The following is a 9,513-nucleotide window of genomic DNA, read 5'->3' as shown; positions in this document are numbered from 1 at the left end:
CATTTTAACCTTACAGCAGGTTTAAGAAGTACATGTCATTATCATCTCCATTTTATAGATAACCAAACAGACTCATATTGATCAAGTTACTTTTCTGAGTTTATATTTCTTTTTTTCTCTTTCTTTCTTTCCCTTTCATTCTTTCTTGTTTGTTTGTTTGTTTGTTTGTTTTTGTTTTTGTGAGACAGAGTCTCGCTCTACTGCCCAGGCTGGAGTGCAATGGCACGATCTTGGCTCACTGCAACCTCTGCTTCCCAGGTTCAAACAATTCTTGTGTCTCAGCCTCCCGAGTAGCTGCGATCACAGGCATGTACCACCACGCCCAACTAATTTTTGTATTTTTAGTAGAGAGGGGTTTTCACCATGTTGGCTAGGCTGGTCTTGAACTCCTGGCCTCAAGCAATCCACCTGCCTTGGCCTTCCAAAGTGCTGGGATTATAGATGTGAGCCACCACATCTATAATCACATCTATAACCACATCTGTAACCACACGAGCCCGGCCAGAGCTCGTATTTCTTATAAAGACACAAAATAGAGATTGAAAGCCCAGCGCAGTGGCTGGTGCCTGTAATTCCAGTGCTTTCGGAGGCTGAGGCAGGAGAATTGCTTGAAGCCAGGAGTTCGAGACCAGCCTGGGCAACATAGTGAAACTCTGTCTCTATTAAAAAATTTTTTTAAATTAGCTGGGTGCAGTGGCATGTGCCTGTACTCCTAGCTACTTGGGAGGCTGAGGTGGGAGGATCCCTTGAGCCCAGGAGGTTGAGGCTACAGTGAGCCATGATCATGCCAGTGCACAACAGCCTGGGTGACAGAGTGAGACCTTGTCTCAAAAAAAAAAAAAAGAGAGAGAGAGTTTTTTTTCCAGGGAGTTTGTCTCCAGTGTTTTTGGTTATTGTCGTTCTTATGTGTATGTGTAGAATATTTTCCAAATTGTAAAACACACATCACAGAAATCTTAACTGTTCTGAAGTGTACAGTTCACTGACATTAAGCACATTCACACTGTTGTGCAACCATCACCACCATCCATCTCCAGAACGTTTTCATGTTTCCAAACTGAAGCTCTGTACCCATTAAACAATAACTCCCATTCCCCCCTCACTCTAGCCTTCGGTAACCCACATTCTACTTTCTCTCTCTATGAATCTGACTCCTCTAGGTATCGCAAATAAATGGAATCATCCAGTATTTGTTTTTCTGTGTCTGGCTTATTTTTACTAAGCGTAATGTCCTCGGGGTTCATCCCTGTTGTTGCATGTGCCAGAATTTCCTTCCGATTTAAGGCTGAATAATATTCCATTGTATGGATAGGCCACATTGCGTTTGTCCATTCATCCATCATCATTGGTTACTCAGCTGCTTCCACCTTTTGGCTATCACAAATAATATTTCCATGAACACTGGTGTACAAATATACCTTCAAGACCCTGTTTTCTTTTCTTTTCTTTTCTTTTTTTTTCTAGACAGAGTCTTGCTCTGTCACCCAGGCTGGAGTGCAGTGGCGCGATCTCAGCTCACTGCAATCTCCCACTCCTGGGTTCAAGTGATTGTCCTGCCTCAGCCTCCTGAGTAGCTGGGATTACAGGCGCGTGCCACTACGGCTGGCTAATTTATTTTTGAGACAGAGTTTCACTCTTCTTGCCCAGGCTGGAGTGCAAAGGCACGATCTAAGCTCACTGCAACCTCCACCTCCCAGGCTCAAGCAATTCTTCTGCCTCAGCCTCCCTAGTAGCTGGGATTACAGGCATGCACCACCACATCCAACTAATTTTGTATTTTTAGTAGAGACGGAGTTTCACCAGTTGGCCAGGCTAGTCTCAAACTCCTGACCTCAAATGATTCACTCACCTCAGCCTCCCAAAGTGCTGGGATTATAGGCATGAGCCACTTCGCCTGGCCACCTGGCTAATTTTTGTATTTTTAGTAGAGACAGTGTTTCACCGTGTTGGCCAGGCTGGTCTTGAACTCCTGACCTCAAGTGATCCGCCCGCCTCGGCCTCCCAAAGTGCTGGGATTATAAGCGTGAGCCACTGTGCCCAGCCAAGACTCTGTTTTCCGTTTTCCTGGATGTGTCCCCAGTGGTAAGGTTGCTGGATCATATGGTAACTGTCTGTGTAGTTTTTTTTGAGGGAGTCGCATACTGTTTTGCACACTGGCTACACCATTTTACATTCCGCCAACAATGCACAAGGGTTCCAATTTCTCCACACCCTCACCCACCATTATTATTTTCTGTTTGTTTCTATTTTCTTCTTCTCTTTTTTTTTTTTTTTGAGATGGAGTCTTGCTCTGTTGCCCAGGCTAGAGTGCAGTGGCGCAATCTCGGCTCACTGCAAGCTCCGCCTCCTGGGTTCACGCCATTCTCCTGCCTCAGCCTCTCCGAGTAGCTGGGACTACAGGCGCCCGCCACCACGCCCGGCTAATTTTTTGTATTTTTTAGTAGAGACGGGGTTTCACCGTGGTCTCGATCTTCTGACCTCGTGATCCACCCGCCTCGGCCTCCCAAAGTGCTGGGATTACAAGCGTGAGCCACCGCGCCCGGCTATTTTCTTCTTTTTTTTTTAAGTACAATTTCCATTTAATTTTTTTCCAGAGAATAGTTCGTCTTCAGTCTTTAAGGACTCAGCTCTTTACATGGACTTTGCTGGCGGTTGCAGGGCAGCACCCGCAGGTCTAAAAGGGGTGGGGGTGTTCGGTCCTTGCGGGCTTCATGAGATCGATTCCTGATTACTTTGCTGTGAATTGCACAACTCACACAGTCATGTAGCTTCACATACAGCTTGGGAAGCACATAGACATCGAAGACGCTCGCTTCAGAAATGTCCCTGACTGCTGTGGTCTCCACTATGTTTCGAAAGACGAATTTCTTAATGGGTTTGTCTTTGGGCACACATAGGGCACAGTTTGTGCAGCGAATAGGCTGTACGTGGCCATGGCTCTTTTGGTACAACTATTGTTTCTTCTTTTCTTTATCATCTTGAAGACACAGACCGGAGAGAGTTGTTTCTGTTTTCCATAGTAGCCATCTTTATGGTTGTAAAGTGTGTCCCTAAGACTTTGAAGTTAGTTATACGCCAAGTCTTTCCCTTCTAGACCTTTTCTTCTTAATTCAATAGCGACACACACACACTCAATGGAAAGATCTTGCTCATAATACGGCAGCTCATGAGGATTCATACTCATTACACTCTTCACTGCCCTTGCTGGTCAGTTCTTTGGCCAGCTGGTAAGGTGGTTGGTTGGGAAGGCAGGAATGGATAATATAAAACCACCTTCTCTCTCTAGTCCCGAGCCCTGGGGATGTGAAAGCACACTTCTTCCTCTTTTCTCCCTCTTCTATACTTTTAGGAGTCTCTCTAAGCATTTAGGAAACATGTTGAAAAGAAACACGTCGCATTACAGAAAAGATCAGCCTATTCTGAGTCCATTAATTTTAATGGGAATGATCTTTCAGGAAACCTGTTCTGACTTGATCAAGGGCGCTTGGTCTAGGCGGATTCTCCACCTGGCATTCAGAACTTGACAAAAGGTGTGGCTGCTGAAGCAGAGAGGAATGACTCATACCTGCCCGCGACTCAGCAGGGGCCCTACCCAAGGTGGGTCCCTTTCTCCTCCTCCTCCTCCCTGTTTTTCCTCTGTCTGCTTCAAGCTCTCAGGCCTTCCCTGCTTCCAGGCACCCTGGGAAACAGTGGCTGAAATAACACAGGGATGAATCATCCCCATCTGACCAAAAGAAGGGAAGGCAGGAGCAGCTCTTGATTGACTGAGTTTCAAGGCCTGAGTTCCCCAACTCACAGCCACGACAGCGTCAGAGCAGCTTCTGCTTCCACGGCGTCTGGCTGCGAATCTGGACCAAAGCCAGCTTTCATCAGGATGCCAGTGCACTGATGCAGTAAGCGAATGCTGTTAATTAGGTTTGGGGTGTATCCTGGCAATTTAAAGAATCACCCAGTGTTGCAATCATAGAATTGTGGCATTTTAGGGCTGAAACGGATTTTACATATACAATGTCATAGAACTTCAGAATTTAAATGACTGGCTCACCAGAGCCAATGGCTTAATTTTCAGGATATTTTCAAGCCGGTTTACCTCAAATTGGTAGTTTGAAATGGGCCTCTAGTGGGATTATTTACACCACAGAAACTGACAAACACTACAAATCAGGCTTCTCTCTCCTCCCACTTCACTAAGAGCTGATTGTTAAAAAATGTACTAGCCCATCACTGACCTTGTCCAAATGCTTCATTTATAGATGAGAAAACCTCAGCCTAGAGACAGGAAACGACTTACCCAGGGTCACGCTATTCATTAGCAGCAGAATTTAGAATCCAAATCTTTTGTGTTCTTTTTTTTTTTTTTTTTTTTTTTTTTGATACAGAGTCTCACTCTGTCACTCAGGCTGGAGTGCAGTGGTGCAATCTCAGCTCACTGCAACCTCTGCCTCCTGGGTTCAAGCGATTCTCCTGCCTCAGCTTCCCGTGTAGCTGGGATTACAGGCACCTGCCACCACACCCAGCTAATTTTTGTATTTTCAGTAAAGACGAGGTTTCACCATGTTGGCCAGGCTGGTCTTGAACTCCTGACCTCAAGTGATCCACCTGCCTCGGCCTCCCAAAGTCCTAGATATGAACCACTGCACCTGGCCTTTTGCATTCTATTTCAATGAGTGGATACTGAAAGCATAGTCCTGTCACTCCAGCCTAGAATCCTGTCGAAAAATAGAAGCAGAAGGATGTTATTGCACTATTAACAGGGAGTGAGGGACAAATAATTCCTCTGAAAATAGGTTCTCAGGGGAAAGAGACTGACTGCTATTAAACCCCTCCTGGAATTCCCTCTCATAGTTTAAGCTGAATATGGGGCCATGTTCTTATTACACTTACATGGAATACAACAGGGAGATGTAGACACAATCGTGTATTTGTAATATCCTCAACAATAAGAGGCTTCGTTGCCCTTGAGGGGAAAAGTGGCATGCCCTGTAGGCTGGGGTCAACAGCGTGGCCACAAGTAAGAAGAAACAAACTAGACTGGAAATACGTCATTTAGAATGGGTTATTGGACTTGCTCTGTTGTCTTTGTGATAAATGTGAATCCAACACGAAAGCAAATTAACTTTGATGCTTGCATTTTTCCCCACAGTGTGATTTTTCTGTTCTTGCACAGCTGAGCTCAAAGTTCTGGTTAGGACTTTTACAGGAGGATAAAAGTCAAGAAAGCATGGACACTTAAAATCAGAGCAGCAGGCATGGCGGCTCACGCCTGTAATCCCAGCACTTTGGGAGGCCAAGGCAGGAGAATCACTTAAGGCCAGGAGTTTGAGGGCCAGCCTGGGCACCATAGTAACACCCCATCTCTACAAAAAACTTGAAAGCTAGCCAGGTGTGGTGGCTCAAGCCTGTAGTCTCAGGTATTCGGAAGGCTGAGGCAGAAGCATCACTGGAGCCCTGATTGAGCCACAGCACTCCAGCCTGGACAACAGAGCGAGCCTGTCACCAAAAGAAAAAAAAAATTAAAGTATAGGGCAAGCAAGGAAAGGAAAGGATGGATGGAAGAGATGGAAACTCTAGTTAGAGGGTGCACTCCACCTTCTTAGGGTGGCTCTGGGGAGCCAGTACGAACCAGTTCCAGGACAACACTGGATAGGCTCAATACCACGTTATTTAAATTCTGAAGTTCTATGACATTGTATATGTGAAATCCATTTCAGCCCTAAAATGTCACAATTCTATGATTGCAACACTGAGTGATTCTTTAAATTGCCAGGATACACCCCAAACCTAAGTTAGAGGGTGCAGCCACAAGAGCTGACTCTCAGAAAGGTAAAGGGACAACCCTACCCCACAGAGGACAGCGATCCTGCGGGGAATGATGGGGCCGCTGCTTCTATGTGGTTGCATCACCTAGACCAGTGAGACCTGAACAGGACCTGGAGCGGCCAGGTTGCATGGGATGCAGGAGAATGGAGGAATGGGCCAGATCTCTCCAGCGGGGCTGTCCACGCCACAGCCTCCACACTCACACTCCAACCCTCTGCAGTTTGTCTGGTCCAACCTGCCCTACGATGAGTGAGCTCTGCCAAAAGCCACCAGCGTCCTTCTCGTCCTTTCCTAGAGGCTCATCTCAGTCACCTCCTCCACCACGGCAGTGTTTGCTACACCTGGCTCCCATGGAGAGCACTGCCTCCTTCCCCGCATGCCCCAGCTGCACCCCATGGCTCTGTCCTCTACACACTGTGGTGTTGGTAGCTCTTTAGCCTATCACTGGGCTCTTGGCCCTGCTTGTAGTCACTATCTCCTGGGAAGAGTGACAGGATTCCTGGTGTCCCTGACCAGAACAAGGGGTCATTCATGCTGGGCAAAGGAAGAGGGAGGCCAGGCCTGGACAGGCTGCGGTCTTGCCCAGATGCAAATGCCAGTTGTCAGAGCAGGGGCCCCTATGAGATGGGAGCAGAAAGAGGCCAGTGAGTGGAAGCCACCCCCTGAAGCAGGGAGCCCAGCCAAGAGCTCCAAGACGCCATGCCAACTTCGGGCTGGGGTGTGAGGAACTCTGCCACGAGCCCCCTAGAGCACCATGGCTGTGCTGGCTTGAGAACCATATACCCTGCAGATCTGATGTTTGCTGTATTCTCTTTTGCTCTCTGTTGGCAATACTTAGAAAAGTCTTTGAAAGTTCCAGCATCTAACAGTAAGAGGGGAAAAAGGGAAAGGGTCGTATCTACTCTTGGCCAAAATACTAAAGCAGCAGCAGCTTGCTAAATAGTTAAGGTCCTGGTTTTTGTTTTTTTTTGTTTTTTGTTTGTTTGTTTTGTTTTGTTTTTGGGATGGAGTTTCACTCTTTTTGCCCAGGCTGGAGTGCAGTGGCGTGATCTTGGCTCACCGCAACCTCCGCCTCCCGGGTTCAAGTGATTCTCTTGCCTCAGCCTCCTGAGTAGCTGGGATTACGGGCATGTGCCACCACGCCTGGCTAATTTTGTATTTTTAGTAGAAACAGGGTTTCTCCATGTTGGTCAGGCTGGTCTCGAACTCCTGACTTCAGGTGATCCTCCCGCCTCGGCCTCCCAAAGTGCTGGGATTACAGGTGTGAGCCACCGTGCCCGGCTGTTTTGTTTTGTCTTTTTGAGTCGGAGTCTCACTCTGTTACCCAGGCTGGAGTGCAGTGGCGCGATCTCAGCTCACTGCAAACTCTGCCTCCCGGGTTCAAGCAATTCTCCTGCCTCAGCCTCCCGAGTAGCTGGAATTACAGGCGCACGCCACCACGCCCAGCTAATTTTTGTATTTTTAATAGAGACGAGGTTTCACCATGTTGGCCAGGCTGGTCTTGAACTCCTGACCTCAGGCAATCCACCCACCTAGGCCTTCCAAAGTGCTGGGATTACAGGCGTGAGCCACCACGCCCTGCTCTGTTGCCTAGGCTCGAGTGCAGTGGTGCAATCTCGGCTAACTGCAAACTCTGCCTCCTGGGTTCAAGCGATTCTCCTGCCTGAGACCCCTGCCGCCACCCTCCCTACCCCACCGCCCCCCAATAGCTGACATTACAGGTGCCCATCACCATGCCCGGCTAATTTTTGTATTTTAGTAGAGACAGGGTTTCACCATGTTGGCCAGGTCTCGAACTCCTGACCTCAGGTGATCCACCTGCCTCAGCCTCCCAAAGTGCTGGGATGAGAGGCGTGAGCCACTGTGCCTGGCTGCAAGGCCCATTTTAAAAGACACGGCACCCTCGGGGCCTTTCCTGGTACCCGCTCATGGCACCATGCTCCTGGTCTGGGGCACGTGTCCTCTTCTGCCGTTAGCCTCAGCAATGCCTGGGCTTGTTTTCTTTCGCCTGCGCCTTCTTCCTTTCCCCCCCACCTCCGGGAATGCCATGATCTCTCAGTTGTCCGTGCCACAAACTTAGAAATTGTTCTAGGTTCCTTCTTCTCCTTCCCCTTGTGCTCCAGTGCTCCCAAGTCTGCGCCTTAAACCTCCCTCCTTTTACCCCCTTCTGTTCAGCCTTCCTTTCCCTCCCTTGGCTCAGGCCACACTCATCCAGGGAGCTGGGGCAGGACTTCCTATGTGCCCCTGAGGTAGGCAGCCCCCCGCCTCCTCCCTGCTCACCCACGACCTGTGTATCCTCAGCCTTTCCTCAATTGCCTCACCCGCAAAAGGGGATTTAAAAAACCACACACACTCGGGGAGCTGAGAAGGGGGATCACTTGAAGCCAGAAGTTCGAGATCAACCTCGGCAACATAGAGAGACATTGTCTTTAGAAAAAATTAAATAAATTAGCCAGGGATGGTGGTGTATGCCACCTACTTGGGAGTCCAACCTACTTGGGAGGCTGAGGTAGGAGGGAGAATTCCTCGAGTCAGAGTTCAAGGCAGCAGTGAACTATGATCGTGCTACTGAGCTCCAGCCTGGGTGACAGAACAAGACCTTGTCTTTACAAAATAAAAATAAACAACACTCTCAAAATTCATACACACACAGAGAGACTGAGTATCCCTTATCTGAAATGCCTGGGACTAGATATGTTTTGAACTTCGATTTTTTTTCAGATTCTGGAACTTTTGTATATACAGGCATACCTCATTTTATTGCAATGTGCTTTCTTAAGCTTTGCAGATACTGAATGTTTTACAAATTGAAGGTTTGTGGCCAACTCTGTCAAGCAAGTCTATCAGCGCCGTTTTTCCAACAGCATATGCTCACTTCATTCCTGTGTCGCATTTTAGTAATTTTTGCAATATTTCAAAGTTTTTCATTATTATTATATCTGCTCTGGTGATCTGTGACCGGTGACCTTTGATGTCACTATTGTAATTGTTTGGGGGCACCACAAGCCACGCCCATATAAGACAGTGAACTTCATTGATAAATGTTGTGTGGGTTCTGTGCTCCACCACCTGGCCTTTCCCACATCTTTCTCCCTCTCCTCAGGCCTCCCTATTCCCTGAGACACAACAGTATTGAAATTAGGCCAGTTAATAACCCGACAACGGCCTCTAAGTGTTCAAGTGAAAGGAAGTGTTGCAAGTCTCTCACCTTAAAGCAGAGGCTGGTAATGGTGAAGCTTGGTGAGGGAGGCATGTCGAGAGCTAAGGTGGGCTCTTGCGCCAGAGAGTTAGCCAAGTTGTGAATGCAAAGGAAAACTTCTTGAAGAAAATTAAAAGTGCTACTCCAGAGAACACATGAATGATAAGAAAGCAGAACAGGCTTTGGCTGATATGGAGACAGTTTGAGTGGTGCGGATAGAAGATCAAACCAGCCACAACATTCCCTTAAGCCAAACTAATCCGGAGCAAGGCCCTAACTCTCTTCAATTCTATGAAGGCTGAGAAAGATGAGGAAGCTGCAGAAGAAAAGTTTGAAGTTAGGAGAGGTTGGTTCATGAGGCTTAAGGAGCACAGTCATTTTCATAACATAGAAATGCAAGGTGAAGCCACAAGTGCTGATGGAGAAGCTGCAGCAAGTTATCCAGAAGATCTAGCTAATAGCACTGATGATTTAAATGGATTTTCAATTTAGAC

At 47.5% G+C, this 9,513-nt stretch overlaps 1 pseudogene; it reads right to left on the bottom strand.

The window, feature by feature from the left end:
- Positions 1-2,631: 2,631 nt before the first annotated feature.
- Positions 2,632-2,977, bottom strand: LOC116460238 (small ribosomal subunit protein eS26-like; annotated as a pseudogene).
- Positions 2,978-9,513: the final 6,536 nt, after the last annotated feature.

The sequence above is a fragment of the Hylobates moloch genome, unplaced genomic scaffold, assembly GCF_009828535.3.
Source record: "Hylobates moloch isolate HMO894 unplaced genomic scaffold, HMol_V3 SCAFFOLD_20, whole genome shotgun sequence".
Lineage (NCBI taxonomy): Eukaryota > Metazoa > Chordata > Mammalia > Primates > Hylobatidae > Hylobates > Hylobates moloch.
The sequence above is the reverse complement of the archived record's forward strand: the minus strand, read 5'-3'. Positions and strand labels throughout refer to the sequence as shown.